This window comes from Acanthopagrus latus, chromosome 4 (genome assembly GCF_904848185.1).
Source record: "Acanthopagrus latus isolate v.2019 chromosome 4, fAcaLat1.1, whole genome shotgun sequence".
Lineage (NCBI taxonomy): Eukaryota > Metazoa > Chordata > Actinopteri > Spariformes > Sparidae > Acanthopagrus > Acanthopagrus latus.
Window position 1 is genome coordinate 20959538 of NC_051042.1, and position 19050 is coordinate 20978587.

Here is a 19050-nt window from a genome sequence, read left to right on the forward strand (position 1 = left end):
GTTTTTACTCAAGGATGCCACAGGAGGAGGATCGATTGCTGTTGTCAGAGGACTCCAAACCTTTTCAGTCGAGAAACAACTATAGCCTGTCCCCCTGATGGGCACCTGAATATTTTATGAGACGGCTAGGAGTTGAATATAAAAGCCACTGGGCATGCGTACATAATTAAACCATTTACATTTACTGAGATTAAGCACATGGATTTACAGGCTGATAGTACACTCATCGTTTCTGTCCACAGGTGTAAGAGTAAGACACCTCAACACACGCTGGCCATTTTGCATGAAGTAGTGGTTCCCGGTGGATTCCTGTAATGCTTTTAATGACTACCTTGAACTGAAAAATTAATGACAACACTTCCACAAAAGGTACATGGAATATTCATGGGCCCCAGAGGATGAATTCTAATGTTTACGCTGTGATCACCTGGCCTTTTTTGTAGCACCAGCATTATGGCAAAATGTCAAACCATTTCCCCATCTCTAAGATTCTGTGTTTAAATCTTAATCTTATGCACACTTGTTGTTAGACTCAGTTTTTTTGTTTTTTCTTTTTGCCAGAGTGGAGTTCAAGGTGTGGGGTGTAACAGTTTCACAAGAAATTCCGTTTCCGTGTGTTATTGAGAATACGATACCCATGTCATTGTTCACGTTGATTTGGCAAGATGAGTCACTTCCTCCATCTACGGGGAAATGACTGCTGGCTGATACCAGACTGGTGACGCCTCCTCGGATCTTGTTACACTGCACCGCCCCTAATGCAAGATAAGCAGCAAGATAGTTCAGATAAGACACATTCAAAGAGCCTGGCAAAGTTTGTTTCTGGGAGGTATGAACTTTAAAAGCACTGATGACTAATTGGAGAGTAAAGTGAATATAAAGTCTGCACAGTGAATGATAACAAGCTGACAGTGTTAGTCAGGGCTCGTCCGCTGGCTTGTTGTGACACGGTTAAACCGGTACAGCCAGTGTGTCTGGGACTCTTTGTACTGACATTATGTTCGGGGGGAAAACAGCCATGTGCTGAACAAAATCCTGGCTTGACTTACACATATATCCTGTCTTATTCAGTGATTTCCTTTTTTTCCAAGAAGACAGATACCAGTCTCTTGAATATAACACTGTAAGCATGTGTTGTCTATTCACTTATATCTTTAAGGCAATTCCTTGTCAGCCTTCCTATTGACACACTTTGATATACCTAAACCCAGCACTTTCAAAGATGTTTGTTTCATCATGTGTGTCTCATCTTTTTCCCAATTTGTTGAGGGACCGTTAGAGTCACGCCGGCACTCATTTGCTGCTTCGCTTCTGAGGCGCATCAATCATTCATCAAAAGCTAAATGAAGCCAGTTGTCTGACAGTAAACACTCCACTCCAAGTTAATTAAGCCCAGTGTGCCCATAAAGTCAGCTAAGCCTAGTTTTGCTCTCGAGGAAAACACAGTGCAGTCGCAGTGGTTTGATTTGTGTCTTTTTGATGTAGGCCTCAATGGTGTTTGAACCCCATTTGGACCTTTAGTATTGAATAGAAAAGACGCTTTCAGTCATAATATGAATGTATGTGAGAACTTAAATGTGTTGTTCGGTAAACAGGTAACATGTTTACATTTAGGCTTTTCAGTGAGCTGCTCACTTTTCTTTTTTGTGTTTTTAAGGTCCGATACAGATTACCGAAGACAGACTTACTGTACCTATTTAAAAGCCGAATGTAAACGTAATGCTGATTCAAAATGGAACACAATTTCTTTAACTCGTGTCGGGAAATGTTCGTCCACTGCATCTCACATATCACGACAATTAAAGGATAAGTTCATCCAAAAAAGAAAATTAAGTCATCATCTACGCACTCCCATGCCAGTAGAAAGTCAGAGTAGGAGCCATACATATTATGCATATACAAGTCTATTTCTGTTTCTTATCTTTTTTTTTAGAATACTGTTTACTTTTTGTTATAATTGTTTATTGTTAAATTGAGCACACATTTCCTCATTTCCAAGGCTAATAAAGGAATTCTGATCTGATCTGAGGAAGTTTTGGGGTCCACAAAACATTTGTGGAGTGTCATTGCCCCCCCCCCCCCAAAAAAAAAATTGCATAGTTCTCACAAATAATTAAAGAACATGGTGACAAAAAAGGAAAAAATAAAAGCATAAATTATCAGCTCGTTTGGTGAAATCCAAGTCTCTGGAAGCTCCAAGATCTCCAACTGATTTGGAAAGACGGTTTCTACAGACTTTTTGAGCTGAATTCTTCAATTCAGCCTTTTAGCTAAACTGTTAGTATGCACCCGAGGTTGACTGGGTGTCGAGATTGTGAATAATGTCTTTTCAAACTATTTATGATCTAGGGTTTGTGCAGAATGAACTGTACCGAGACATTTGATGGGTTTTTTTGGTCTAAATCTACTGAAGTTGAAGAAGGCATCAACAAAAGGGAAAAAAAGATTGTGAGATTTTATAGGGTCCGTCTTGAAAGTCTTGACCTTGGAAACAAGACCTGATATCTTCAAGTCTTTGTGTGTTCAGAATAAAATGTACAGCGACTGACTGGACCTTGTGGGGACGTTAGTTTTGTCAGCTGCTGTTTTTGAAGCCAAGAATGATATTTCAATCGCTTGACTTTGAATGTCAGAGTGACTTTTTTTTTTCATCAGTATGTTCGAACTCATGAATGACAAATTAAACCTGAATCTTTTTTAAAAATGAATAAATAATGAACTCAGTCAAGTGCAGTCACACCTCAAAGTGAATGTGGATGTGCATCCATTGAGTAAAACATTTTAACCTGACTGAGTGTCAGTCTTTCATTGAGCAAAACAGATATGCCCCCATTGTGTCATGAAAACCCAAAATCTGTCCACTTCACGATGATGTGTGAGTGACAGGTCTGCCATGGTAGTCTGTAACAATTTAAGTTTAAAGGAACACTGTAGGCTGCATAATTAGGAAATAATTAATCATGCAACAAGCCTGAGTTGGGCTGCTGATGAGTGAGAGCTCAGGAAGGTAATGACAAAAATACAGAATTAGGGTGTTTCTTGCCAGAAGCGCGGGGCGAGACATTTTAATCAAATGAAATCAAACACTGTCTCTTTGTTTTTAATGACTGAATAAACAAACTGACTGTAAAGGGCAACATCATTTCAAACTATTTTGCTTTGTTAATATGTGGCGGACCCTGCCACCTCTCTAACTTCAAACAGTGTTCTGGGACCTTATTGTCCTCTGAGAACAGTTTGTTTATTCAGTTACGTAAAGGTAAATATTACCGAATTGTGTTTTCACCTAATTTTTTATTGTAAATGTCGATATTGTGAGTTTGAGTTAATTCTCCAAAACCACACAGTGCCCCTTTAATGTTTTAATCCTGGGTTTGAGAAATTTGATTCAGTGGAAGCTGCTAAATCACCCAATTTTCACAAAGTAATGCAAAGAGAACACATCTGTCACACGGTTTTGAGAGACTCTATTATCGAGGACTCAAATATAATTATAAGGGGTAAATTAGGAATTTAATTTTAGCCATCACAGAAGAACAGAAACCGTTGTGAGAGCCTTTTTAGAAATATTGTGCGGCTAAGAGTTAATTAAAGTTGGTCTTTGGAGAAATGCTTGACAGCATATTTCCATTTTTCAAGCCTAAGCTGTGCAAATGTTGAACCATTAATAAAATAACGAATGATCAGCAGGCAGAACACTCCAAAGTGAGTTAGCACATTTGGAAGCCAGTAGATGGTGCTACAGTGCTTCCTGTCGCTTTCTGTAGGAGGCATTAGTGGTGTTTATTGCACTTGAGTTGAATAAAATCCTTGTTTTGCATGCAAAGAATTGTGATTCATTGCCATTAATGTTAGCTCTGTCCCAGCATTCACAATTATGAGACTTTCTGTTGGATTCCAAATGTATTGCATTTTGTTTCCATGTTCTTTATTTGTTGTAAAAATATAATGTTTTTCCTTTATATTCAGAAATAAAGTAATTGTTTAATTCAAAATCGTATGCAGAATGTGTCCAAATACATGTAATTAATGACAAATTCCTAACCCTTCCTTCACTTCCCATGATTAGACTTCGCCCCCCTCGAGCCTTCTCTGGAGCCACAACAGGCTTGAAACAACTTTTTTCACTTATGCAGTAGAACTTCCCCAGGACCTGTAAACAAACTTTAATGAGTAAAATTAATGGAGTCACCATTTAAAAATGTATTCACAGTCATTTTAAATGAGGAAATTATGACCATGCAAAAGTTACTGTAATGTTATGGTCATCAACTTTAATTCAGGCCAAACACAATAATGGATTTCTTTTTTTGTGGACCAGCTTAGTTTTGTTTCATTGCTTCTGTGGAATTGATTGAGACACACACACACACACACACACACACATACACACACACACACACAACACATTAACGCACACACAAAAGCAAACCCATTTATCTGTGAAGGTCTGACTGCTCAGAGTATAAATCCATCTTGTATATCTGGAAAAATCAGCTGCATGTGGTTGCAGATTCATACAATTTCTCACATAATGTTCATGTATTAGCAGAAGAACATTTCAGGGACATGCAATCACGAATGATTATTCGAGCTCTCTACTTGCAGCGGTCAACATGAAATCATCAAATAAGGAATTGGGAGAGCGGGAAAAAAAAAATCCTCTCAGGGATGCAAATTTAATTGACTGAAGTCTCTGCTAACAGAACATGATTCACATTAACAACAACCATAGCTCTTTTCGTCTCTGTTCTCATCAGGCAGGTTTATCCAGAACATGCCTTTTCCTTTATTACATGAGACTTCCCAAGCGTGGCATCTAATTGGCTCTTATTTATTGCTGATGGAGTGGTTCATACATGGCAGAGAGGGTGTGTGGCCTCGGATATCACTGCAAATTAACATACAGGGCTCCTAAACTTGCCCGTGCTGATTGTGTGTTTAATATTCTCAGCACACGCTGCATGAATATGCTGAGGTAGAGCAACGGTGGCCGTCCTGCGCGCCAAATTGTGTTGGGCTTGAGGGACTGTCTGAGTCATCGGTGACAAGCCCTGTGTCTGATTCCAGCTCTGCTTACGCTCTGGCTGGACTCTACCTGGAGCCTGATGGTATTAGCATGAGATTTGCTGGAGAGAGCGCTCCCCGGGGAGACGTTAAAGTGTTCTCTCTCTAATGTGAACCACAAAGGGAGACCACCTACTGAACATCCAATCTTGTGAGTCGCATAAAAAATACGATTTATCAGTGATCCAGATCTTGGTGTGCACTGTGTGATGCAGGTATATATATCTGTATTTTTTTTTTTTTCTGTGACACTGTTGAAAAGAAAATAAATCAATCAGTCTAAGTGTGTATGCTATTTTGAAAACACGCTGACAGCAGGACTCTAGGGATAACATTACATTACATTTTCTCATGAAGCAAAATGATATATTGAATATCTCAGCAATTTATTTTGATGTATTGCCATGAAATCCAGCACAGGCATTCATGCTCTCCAGAGGATGATGCTCTAACTTCTCCGCTCGCGCCACTGTGAGACATTTTCAGTTTCAGTAAAAATATTTCCACCACCATTGTTTGGATTGCCATGATATTGTTAGGGTTATTCAGTCTTCAGTCTCCTTAGAACAACCCCTGGTTTGTTGTCTGTTTGCCTGATAATTATGTTAATGAACAAATATTTGACCTTACTGAACATTTATTACCTCCATGTCGCCTTCGACTCACTGACAACTATCAGTTTGCAACGGAAATGTCACGTGGAGGTAATGCATTTTCACTGGAGCATGATCCAGTGCGCTGATATGCACACAATTGTAAAATGTTTGACATTTGTATTAGCTGTATTTTGACAAATGGCAAATATTAGTGTGCTACCATGCTAAATTACTGGTCAATGTGGTAAGCCTAATAGCTGCTAGACTTCAACATGTTAGCATTGTCATTAGCGTGGTAGCACAGGTTTTCATGTCTTTGGACTCTTGAAAGATAAGTTCACCAAAAAGAAAAATTCAGTCATTGTCACTCCCATGCAGATGCAGATGGACAGTCGGGTGAATTTTCGTAGTCCACAAAACATTTCTGGAGCTTCACAGCAAAACAGAGCTGTAGCATTCTTCTGAACACCTGAAGAGGAGATGGACTTGTTTAAGATTAAAAAAACAAAATGGCAACAGTTTGTCTAGTGAAGTCATTGAAATACCAGATATTCCAAATTCAGTTAAAAGGACAATATTTACCCCTTTGGTGTTGTTGTAAAGAATTTTAATCAATTTAGGATCTCTAGGTTTTCTGGAAACTTGAATTCTTCCAACGTCCCCAGCTTCTTCAGGACTATTCTGCAACGCTGTTTTGCTGTGAAGCTCCAGAGATGTTTTGTTGACTACAAAACCTTCACCCGACACCCACTCGCATGCATCCCATCAGCAAGAAGGTAAGCAGATTGTGACTTTGAAATGATTCTTTTTCAATCAAAAATGATAACAATGTCAATGATTATACTGATAATGATGTGAGCAAACTCGCTGATGAACAATAACATTCTGTGAAAGGTTTTGCCAAGCATGCACTGTGCACTCCAGCTGTGTGGCAGCTTAGGAAAATGGATATTGATGACCTGTTACTGCTGAACACTGCTCATCGAAACAAAACAAAAAGCCTCACAGGGATTTGGGTTCATGAAATTCTTCAACGATGAGAGGAGTTAGGAGAAACCAACACTCAAATTTCATTCTTACTTTCCTGGGTTTCAATCTCATTTATCCTGGACATCGTCAAAGAGCAGTAAGGACAACACAATATTCAGAGAGCCCATCACAGCTGAAGGCTGTTTGAGAAGACATGTCTCATTTAAGATTATGTTTTCAAGTACTTTACAGCCAGGTATTATGAGCATTTAATTAAAAGTTTTGAATGGGGCACCCCGTAAATCAAGATGGACTTTGATCAGCTATTAGTGTTTCTGCTGCCATCCAATTGAAAGTGTGATATCGGTCACCACTGACTTCATCATAGCTGTGCCAGGAAATCCACCATCCACTTAAGTTAGAGCAGTTTATAAAGTGATGTATTCTCGGTTATTATTATAGTTGTATAGTTTGTGTGGACGGCCCTTGAGTATTGTTAAAAAGATCTTTTCTGACAGTTTTGCCGAGTGGAAACTGTTCTCCCAATAGAACAACACCATCAGTTGTCTCAACAATTTATTTTAGTAGTTCGAGTACCAACACAACAAGGAACGTTTTCATGTGCAGTATAACTGATCCCCCAGAAATTAAATCTCAGAGATCTTGAGAGTCCAGGACATATTGAGCGGGATGGACACCAGCTGTCATATGCGCACTGCGCTCTTCCTGTGACCTTGTTTGGGACAGTGTCCTTACCCATCAAGCCATCCTGCAGCCAGAAGGTGGCCAAGTGCTCATTCCCAAAAATAGCATAGCCCACTAATCCAGGTGACAATGCATCGTGCAAAAAGCCCTGCAGCATCATTGTGGGACAGACTATTTCCTAGGGCCTAGAAAAATAGAGAAGGTGCTTCTTCTCCTGTATGAAACCAGTCAGTGTAATGTACTGTCTGCCTCGGGTGAAGTCTGTTGACATCATTCTGTAAGGACGAAGAACTAATGTACTGGGCAGCACGAAAACATCTTCCCGCAACACCCAAACAAGTAATAAAGCCATTCATCAAAATCACTCTGTGGCGGCCGCACTGAAGCCTGTGGTCTGGATAAAAGGCAGCAAATAGAGGTTTATTAGCCTTTCAATGACAAATTATTGCTGTGTTTCAAAGCATGATGCTAATGGAGATCTGCATTTAGTCTTAGAAAACACGGTGAGTTTTCGTGCCTTTAATAACGTACTACTTCAAACGAATTTAATCAGGGTAATCACTTCTGGTTACAGGTAATTATGCACCACTAAATCTTGTTTGTTTAATGAAATGCGATTATAGGCAACCCTTAATTCTTTATCAACGCGTTTAAAGGGTACCTCCACCAATTCTATACATGCAACTGAGTTTACAGGTCTCGGGCAGCACCACTGCAATGCTGTCACTGGTCTGGTCCTCTTTATGTCGTCCTTTGTGATAGATTCCATAACTGCATTCAGTGATGGATGATGTCATTCTCTCTCCGTGTCTTTTTTGCTGCTGTGTGTCAGGAATCAGTATTTTTTTAAAAAAAAAAACAAGCTGGATTCCATTGGCTGTGTATGGCTGATAATAGCTCAGGAAATAAAAGGTTGTGTATTCAAAGCATGAAATAGTAATAAGAATGAATAATTCTATCACATCAAGGACTGTTGTACAGCAAAGGTCACATGCGTCTATGAAATATTTCCACGCACTGTTAATGAAAAAGACAGAAATAAATAAATAAAAACTGTCTCATGGCGGTGCCGTCTCTCACTTACATCCTTAAAGCCCCACACTCGACTTTACAAATTAAATAAATAAAGTAAAAGGACTTGAAGGGTTTTACTTAGACAGCGAGGATGTTACCCTGAGGGAAGTCATCAGTCACGCATCCACTAATGAGTAAATATGAAGAACACGCAGAAGCTTATAGACTTGTTTTTTTCCCTTTGTACTTAGTGTGATTTGACATTCATACTCGTGCTCAGCGTTCCTCTCTGTGGCTTTCCGTCAGGAAGGAGACGGTGTTCCTGTTTATCAGCAGGTTTTAAAATAAACAGCTCAATACAGTATATGTGCATCTATTCACTGCTGCCTGCATTGATCCTCGGAGTACAGAATCTGAAAAGGTAGTGCACAACAGGTGCATTGTGGGACATATGACTGCTTTAATCATAAAGATATTGATTAGATGTATTGGCATTTCTTCTGCCGAGCTGGGGCAGGCTTTAGAAGGCACTCAGCTTTAACTAATACACACTGAACCAGGCAGAAGTTTGTGAAAAAGCGCTGAGATTTCAGGCTGTTGAAAGGGTCAGACCATCACTCAACCACTCACTCCCCTCTCTCTTTTCATTGAATTGCTGAATATTCATTATCCATACAGAGCACATTGGAGTCATCAATATTGCTGATGCTGGTTTATGGCAGGACGGAAAGGGCCCTGGATTCTGACATTGCAAAATTTATGTTACGTTACGCACCATTTCCTTTTTCGGATCTCATTCGGAAAGTCAGTGCAGGAATTGTACAGTAGCTCCTGTGCTTCGCAATGCTGCGTATCCTACATTGCATCAGGATCTCGTCATGTTAATCTGATTCCAAATTATGCAAATTATGTCATCCTCTTTGAATCTTGAAACGCATTTGATTTCTTAAACATCTCGAAAGGTATGTCTTTTCCTACACTGGCTCAAAAGAGCGACTAGATAATCCATTTCCTCCTATCACCGTCCCTGTGTCCCTGCAGGTTGAGATACATTGGCACTGATAGCTCTCTCCCACTTGGTACAGGCTTGGGTTTTGTTCCTGGGGTGTGTTACACATGTTGACAGATGTCTCCCAGCATATACTCAGACAGGGATAGATCCCAGTAGAGTGGAGTGACAGGGTGAGGACTCAGCTGAGCAGCTGGGAGACAAACTCCATTCAGGCTGAGGTAATGTGACCGGGCCTGAAACCGTCTGCTTTGCACAGGGAGAGCTGAGACGCCTTCCTTTGCTGTCTATCTCTCTAAGTGTGCGTCTCTCTGTCCTGGTGCTCAAGTCTGCTCTGGGAAGCACTGAAGTCCTTTCGTTATGTCAGCACAGATCAGAGTCATTGTCCACATGCCTGAAATTTACCTGCAGCCTCAGTGACGTATCTACACACCCCATCCTGAGAGCATCAACACGAGGCGAGGGTCGAGATGTCCTTTTTGCCACCGTCCAATGAATACCCAACCTGGTTTACAGTGTTACTTACCTATCTTTTTACTGTTAATTTTAGTCTGCTATTTCAAGAGTTTCACAACTATTTCAATTCTGTTATCTTTAGCTTTCTAGTTCAACTGTTTCAGTCAGCTAAATTAACAGCCTCAGCTAACTATTTCAACTGTTCATCATTACGTTTAGCATTTTAAGCCATTTTAACTGTTTATTAGCACATTTTGAGCTGACCGTGTCTACTTTTTATATCATACTTTTAGCTTAACATTTCTACTTTTTATTAGCCTATTTTTTAGCTTACCATTTCAATTGTTTATTGGCCTACATTTATTTAACCATTTCAGCTGTTTATTAACTACTTTGCTAACCAATTAAACTCTTTCTTAACTGCTTTTAGCTAACCATTTCAACTGTTTATTAGCCTACATTTCAACTGTTTAGCCTACTAGACCTACCTTTAGTCGACTGCTAATTTGCTATTTGTTGTAACTAGCCATGTTGACAGTTTATTACTTTAGCTCACCATTATAACAATTTACTTTAGCTTACTATATCAATTGGTTATCCATTAGCCCTATGCTACTTGTACTTATTTATTTCAAGTATTTATGTTTATCTATTTTTTCTATTTATTTATAATTTCAACTGTCACCTAATTTCAGCAAACACTATCAACTGCAAGATATAGTTTAGCTTGCCAAGTATCCCTGATGCTGTTTAAGAATGCATAGGAGGCACAGGTAGGCAGAGTGTGTAAAAAAACAACACTTGGAAAAAGGCCTTATATTCTGCAAATATATATGCAAACAACGTGCATCATAACCACCTTCCAGCTTTATATAAAATTACTTCTTGTTATCACTAAACACAGGCCAAGCTTGTTCGGTTGACACATAAACAATAATCAATATCAAAGATTCAAGGAGACGCCGGCAATCAATTCTCCATCTTCAGGTTCAGAAGATCAGGACCCCCCTCCAGGATTCTCACTCAAGAGACTGAAACTTAATTATTTCCCTGCATGCAAAGTGTAGAGTAAAAATGAGCCAACATCAAATACAGTAAACTCTCAAGACATGGATGACGGGGAGATTTTTCAAATAAGACTCGTGGATTTAAGTCTCATTTTTGCCTCGACAGTTTTGATTTATGATTTCAGCTATTGTTCTTCAGAGAAGAATTACACTTATGGTAATCTCAGCACCTCTAGGTAATGGGATATCAGTTATTGCCTCAAAAAAATTGCATTTCAGGGCAAAACAAAATATGCATACAGTGTATCTGTATGCATAAAGAATAATCATTTAAATACGGGTGCAAGAGAGCAAAAGGAAAGAAAGCAATATGCTGTGAGTGGAAACGAAAACACTGTGGGGAATCTTTGTTTTTGAGAAGACATTATCTGTCCTCCTTCATCTTGTTACTGCTGCACATAGAGATAAATATCATTTTAAGTGGGCTATAATTTCTTAATCAATGTATTGAAATGTGAGCCATATACTTGAGCCAATTAGAAAAAATAATAGAAAAACCCATAGAAAAAAAAATCAGTTCCTATAACAAATATAATAAATTATCATAACTATATGAATACATACATATTATAACTGCAATATTTAACGCTGTATCAGATTAAAAAAATAAATAAATATATATATATATATATATATATAAGTGACTGACTAAATAAGGTCCATGGTGGAGGAAGCTAATACAGTGTCACCCGACATACAGTGTCTTTTAAATCAGTATTACTGTGTTTGCTTCACAGTGAAACTATTGTGGAGGCAAGACTCGGTGTCACTTTTGATAGCTATCAAGTAACTGCTCCGGACTCTGCCTTACTCTTCCTTTTGAGTTCAGTTAACGCAGCACACTGTTTGACACGATGCGAAGTTGTTCCCAGGCACTGCGTCATGCTGTTGGTGTGGTATGGCACTGACTTGTCATACCACTCGTGGTCTCATTGTGTGGATGTTCTACGCCAGCAGACATCCGCAGAGTGTAGCAGAAAGAAAAAGAAAGACTGCTGTCTGTGTTTTATTTATTCATTTTTTTTTGTTTACCTAACTTCTCTGCTGTGAAAAGCAGCGTTTAAGAGGGAGAGAAAAACAGTTGGAAGCAAGCTCTTTAAGAGTGTAACAACAAAATCGGACCCATAAATGTTGCATGGTTGTGTGATCAGCACAGACCATTGCCTGCAGCGCTCGATGCAAAATATTTAAGTGCCATAACCAGAACTCTATGCGCCTAATGGACCTTCGTGCTGCTGTTTAGAGAGAAAAATTGAGAAAAGGCTCCTCCGGCTTTGCCACCAGACTGAAACTCAAAAAGCTTAATGAGACAAAATGTGCTTTAACTTTATGTGAACTTTTAACTTCAGTTGATCTGCTTTTCTTGCCGTCAACAAGTTCCACGAAAAGACTAAAAACAACATTGATCCCACTAACAAGTTCTGTCTGTGTGGCCAGAGCTTGATATATTTTATTCTTCTCTGCCGTCGAAACATCCATTGTTGTGCAAAAGCTATTATAAAACACATCAATGAGCTATACCTTTTCACTGGATGTTGCATGGCCATTGTAGTTTTTTTGTACTTGTTGTTCCCACATACACTGTCCTGTTGCTATAAGTACCTCATTAGCACACAAAATATGTGGCAGCAAATATCCAACCCAGTGTCATGACAGTTTGTTAAATGGCAATGGAATATAACCTATAGGAAGTCCACATAAACTAATTGTTAAGATTGATGAAATGGTTATATTAAAATATGACTGGATTTTGTCATCTACCCCAGCCACTTTCAGTGTCTCCAGCAGAACTCATAAATTTGATATTTCATTCAATTAAAGACATAAAAACTACGAAAAATTGACAAATTTCCCCCTCCATGCGTTTTCCTGTGGTATTACCTTTACAATTGAGGCAGCTGTTTTAAAGACAGTATTGGCAACAGAGCAGCCAGACCATAAATGCAAACTGAAGGGATCCCCAGTTTGACTTAGAAATCCTGATCTCAGCGCAGTGAAAAGGCAGAGTGAAGCACCCACTTGTAATAATAAATAGACAGCTTTCTGTTGCTTACTGATCTGGTAGAATGCCGGTTTTGAACCTTCTCGTGTCCTGGTGTTGAAGGGGAACACACATCAGCAGGGGAAGTGAAATAGGTGCTGTTACAGCACGGGACAAACTGTTATGGACGGCATGGGAAAATCTACAGAGTAGCTTCATTACTAAATGTCACCATGTACTCTTACACTTCATCAGCTTGCTTTTCAACATAGGCTTGTATCTAAATAAAATCCAATAAAAAGTGGGATGAAAGCATCGCTGACGTGCAGACGACAAATCACACCGCAGCTGAGAAAAAGTGCATCTCTAAGGAAAATCTTGCTCTTTGTGATATTAAAAATGTACATACCTCATACTGAACCCGCCCTCCCTCTGCTGGTGCTGAAGCTTGTTCATCAGGACGGGGGGTAATTCTACCAGGACGCACACCTCTTGGTGGGTGAATAAATGTTATCTCTTCCTTTGTTTCTACCCAGCATCAGCTTCATTTATTCTTTACACCGTGACTTTTTTATCATGACTTTCCTTTTCTTGGGCAGGTGATTCAAGCAGGGTGGAGGCAGCAGGTCAACAGAGCTCCAGGACGAACAGATGGTTGAGTAACATTCGACATCTATATGTTTTTCTAAATTGATTTATTTTTTCATTCAGGGCAAGAGAAGCACCTTGAAATCTCCCACATGTTTTAGAGTTCATGTTCCCACACTGACATTTCAGCTCCATCGGGCGCCCATAGAAATGTCTTTCAAACGTTTCAAGGCCACTCTATCTAGCTATTTTCTATAAGTAATAAGTTAATAAATCCAAAGTGCAAAATGCAACAAAAGGCAGTCAAAAAGGCTGAGAACAAAACAGTAGATGTCCATGAGCAAAATTGCTTAACAGAGAACAAACTAAAAACTGAATTGTGAACCAGGAGTACACGAGGACATCGGCAGCAAATGCAGGTAAAACACGACAGGATTACAGGACTGGGGAACAGACAGTGGACACAGCACCAAAGAGAAAGACGAATAAGAAACAGGTGAAACTAATGAGGCAGTCAAAAAAAGTGGGATGAAACACAAGTGGAGGGTAAAACATGACACACGAGGAGATTACATGCTGATAAAACAGGAAATAAGTAACCCAAACGATGGCACTATCAGGATGGACGACTTCCTCTCTACATATGTAATTAGGGAAAAGGTAGGTCGCACTGTTAGGGAGAAAATATACAACAGATTGGACTGCAGCCTCTATATATGTAGTTAAAAATAGTGTAGGTCACTCTGTCAGGAAGGAAGTATCTATCAAAATGGACTAAATTAAATAAATAATAAGGGAGGTCACTCTGCCAGAGAGTATATCTAACAGGATGGACGTCTGTGTCCGTGAAGGTAGTTGAAAATAGGGAAGGAAAGGAAGGAGGTAGGAAATATCTATCAACATAAGTCAGCAGCAAAAAAGCCACAATGAATCCTTGAAAGGCACAATAACAATAACAACAACAACAACAACAACAACAATATCAAGAGTGCAATGTGAAAAGAGCAACTAAATATCGACTTGGGCTAATTGCTCACCTCTCTGCAACCTTTTCCTGAGCTCCCTGTTTACCTCATCCTGTCGTGAAAATAAATCATAATCACTTGCACAATTTGCCTGAATGAATATTCAATGAAATGTAGACGCCAATATTCATAAGTCCGGAAATTAATTCAACACTGAAAAAAAAAACAAAAAAAACAAAAAAAACCCCTTAATTCTGAAGGAAGGCATTTCTACCATTCACTGAACCTAAAGCACTTGAAAAAAAGCCCAGCAAAACCCATGTCAATGTTGTATTGTCCTTCAGGAGAGATTTATGGTTCATTCCTCCAGTACTGAGTAAACAATCCACATAGAAAACTAACAGACCAGCTGGGTGTTGTGAGACATTGGCAGACAACCTTGAAAAAAAAAGGAGGAACGCAGCTGTCCCTTTAAATATCAATGAGACCTCGGTGCAATTCTTCTTTATTCCAGTTTGGTTCCACCCGACTCCCCTGATGGCCTGATGCTGGAGTTGTGCGGAGTTGGGTCAGAAACTGCAGCGTAATCTGAAAGAGGTTCAGCGCCTCCCACTCACTTTGCTGTTGTGACTGAGTCAGCCTCCTTCGATTAGGAGCTCGCAAGGCACCCTAAGTCTGCCGCGCTCCATTAAACCTCTAATGGTCCTCTCCAGTTTGAATTAAGAATCCAATGTAACTGTCAAAAACAGATGTTTATCTGCACCACACTGGAGCGGGAGGGTGGAAAAATTAGCAGATCATTTCTCACCAAAAACTGCAACGCACAAAAATGTGTTTCTCCGTTTTATTTGCCCTGATATAAGCATGTTACCCCGCTATTATGGTTAGGGAATGTTAGTGTAACATGCTAATTACGGCGCCGGGAGAGCAACGGGTTTCTTGTTTTTCTTCAATGAGAGGCTCATATTTTGAAAAACATCCTCATTTGTCTCACTTTAACTCCTGCTTGACACTAAGTGACTCTGTACTGAAAGGTAAAATTCATCTTCATCTTCTTCCCATCTCGTCTCGTAATACCACTTTGTACACTTTCAAGGTGATAGCCCCCCAAGCTAGTTTCAGCTGGGAGACGCATGTAAACTTTTTCAGCGTAAACAATATATGTCAAGAAAGGAAACAGAAAATAAACACTTTCTGGCCGCGGCTAACTGAGCAGACTAGCTAATGGCAGCTAGCAGCCACAGCCAAAGACTACAGCTGGCAGCAGTTAGCAGTTACTCTAGCAAGCAAAACAGCCTCACGCCTAAACAACTGATCACTACATTATTTGTGTAAATTATGTTACTAATGTCACCTCAGTTACATTACATTACGCAATGTGCGTCATGTAATGTTACTTCACTACATTAGCAAGCTCAAATAACTCATTGTTGACTTCTGGTTTCACACTGGACATGAAGAGCAGTGTCCTGAATCAAAGTCCTGTGCATGCTCCACCCGACAGTCCACTCCCGTCATCCTCCTTATAGTCCATATTCTTAGGTGGCCATTTTTCTCTGATGTCACACTCATGGTGGGAAGCTCGTATGTCGTGCTGCTGTGCTGCAGTTTGAAAGTCGTATAATATATATTGCTAAAAAGATGATGGACAGTGAAAATCTGCTGTGACATTGGACCACATTACAAGCTAAATCAACATACTTGATAACCAAAAGTTATGCAACATCAGCATCCAACCAATTCCCAGCTCACATTGCCATTTGATTGCATCTAGTGTGTATCAGGCTCATCTAAATGTCCAAGATGTGTGTTGATACTTTGTAATACATTAGCACGTTTCTTATTATATCATGTAAGACTATCAAACAGTTATGTTTGCTGGGGAGCAGTTGAATGCTGACGTTGTGATTTGTCTAATTGAAGCTAACAAATATGTTGTACCATGAAATATGGCCTGATGTACCTCCAGATTTTCGCTATCCATCATCCTTTCAGTTGCTGATCAATCGGGAAGTCATGAATTCAAAACAGTTTGTCAGAAAAACAACCTTGTCACTGGGACATTTAAGCTTCCTATGCTGAGAATGATGTCAGAGGAAATGAATTTGGTCTTTACAGACTTTTCACTCTTTATTCTGCTTTTCTTCACTTCCTCCTTTGGGGGACTACAACAACCACGTGAGGGCACTGCTTTAAGTTTTGAAGTTTTAAACTATACAGTCATTTTCCTGAAGACTGCTGCCCCCTATTTGTTTGGAAGTACTTTCTACAGATGGCCAGTCTTCACACATTACACTGCCAAAGGTAATTATGTTCTTCCTTTTCAAATTTATACTGCACACAAAATCTGTCTTTTGAAATTCAGGCATTTTCACCAGTGAGCATATAATCAATTTCCTGTATTTGCTGCTTTTTTTTTTTTTTTTTTTTCATGTTTTTGAAGGAAACATCACTGCTGCCCGGATTACACAGAGGGAAGTGCCTCGTTTCTGCACTGCGGAGAAGTTGTAGGGAGGTGGTTGTGATGGATGATAGGCATATATAGCACAGGACTTAATTGCCTTGTAGCACTCAGTAATGACGGAGGCAGTTCTGCACCACCAGAAATGGAGCAGGTCAATTTGTTGATGTTTATTAAAAATGCGTGCATTTGTGGCTATTACACTTGGCCCACTTGCTACTTGACCACACTTTGCATGCTATGAAATGTGATGTTAATAATCCCCAGACAGCATGAGAAGTGACACCAAAGGGACATGTGAAGTAAATATGGCGTGACTTTCAACGTTTTACTTCCACTTATAGCCCCTGAATTGTGTTTCTATAACATTAAACAGTGGTGACGGTATGAGCAAAAATCTGATAAAAACATCCTTATCTTCAAACATCCTGCACATTATTAAACTTTCATCAGCACTGTTTGTGTGTGGTTTGATCACAGTGGCCTGGCATTGTTACAGTTCATGAAAAAAGGACAAAATTGCAGTTTACAAAAGTTTAAAAAATGACATCTGACATTCGAAAAACCAAAATCCAAAATGTTACTCATTAAAAGGCAGGCAACAAAAAGGCAGACAGCAAAAAGGCCACATGGAGAATCCAGACAACTTAACATTAAGACAAAAACAGAGGACGAACCATAAATTCATGAGGAACAAATCAGGAACACACTGGGAGCAGGAACAGAGGCAGGCATGCAGGACACATGGGATGAAAAAAGATGAACTGACAAGTAAGGCAAAAACACATTCTACCACAAGAGCTGGTGAACAAAAGAAAAACACAGGTGTAAACAGACAAAGACAGGAAGTGAAAAATGAAGCATGTTGCACAAGGATAAACCTTTTACATAAAACAGGAAATCAGCTGAACTAAAACCTCGGACCATGGCACCAGTGGTCATCAGAGTTGAATTCAAATATTGCTAAACTCTGACGGATGTGTAGAAGTACATGACAACGCTAAGTCACCAAGTCCTGTGCAACCAAAATAATTCAGGTTTTCCGGGTGTTTAACATGAGAGATGGGGTGACCGAAGGTCTGGCCCGTTGTCTCCCTCCAGCAGGGGGCGTTTGGAGCTAAAACCACCTGAGCTGGCACATCTCAGCCTGGAGGAGAAGTGGCTGGATGCCAAGGTCCCCTGAAATTACAAATTCCTCATTCTGTCATTCAGAGCATGACCCGCTCCCTTTTGGAAGCTTCTCATTTGAGGTGCTTGTATGCGTGATGGTCGCAACGAGGCTCGGCCAGTAAATCAAGAGCTCTGATCGGTGATTTAGCTCTTTTTTTTCTACCAAGGTCTGATATCAAGGTGCGTGGTGCTCCAGTTGCAAAAGTGTCATACACCAAAGCTATAAATCACACAACTCTTCTCGCCCTTGTTCATGACCCTATGACCCCTTTAACTGTGCCAAATACAGCTCAAATGGGCGGCCCTTCCCTTACGTGTCTGAGGGCAGTAAAAGTTGGAGAGCAGCCCTGCTTTCTGGAGGGACTGCAGTCTCACAGTGGTATTCTGAGGGAATTAAACTTCTTTAGATCCAGAAATCAATGTATGGATTGGAACATGTCAGGACTTGAGATGTGGGGGGATTCTCTGCGTCTGAGGTTTGGGAATAACATTTTAGTTTCATTGAGATTTGATGTAATTCCAATACATTTTGTGTTGACACAGGGGGAATGTGGAACATTTGTTTTGATTCAGAAATCAATATATGGATCAGAACATGTCCGGAATTCAGATGAAGGGTGTTTGGCTTATTGCTCTGGGGAGGATCAGCACCTGTCATGACATTTGCATTTGTTCTCCTGTTTAAGGTGAGAAAATCATCTGGACAGAAGATTCTGCTTGGGACTTCTCTCCATGCTGCAAGTACTAAAGAGCTCTGGTTCATCTCACAGAGTCTGGAATTCTTCAGAGATCTAGAAAACTAAACTTCAACAAGGAGAACGAGAAGTTCCCCGACAGCACACAACACTGACTGTCCATCATGCAACATCCACTGTACACCTGAGCACCATATGTGTTTTTTTCGTGTTTTTGTCAGTGCGCACCTGTTTGTGACTTGGCGTGCACTCTGCACACATGCTCGTGGGTGTTTATCGGTGTTCCCCCTCATGTGTCTTGATTTTT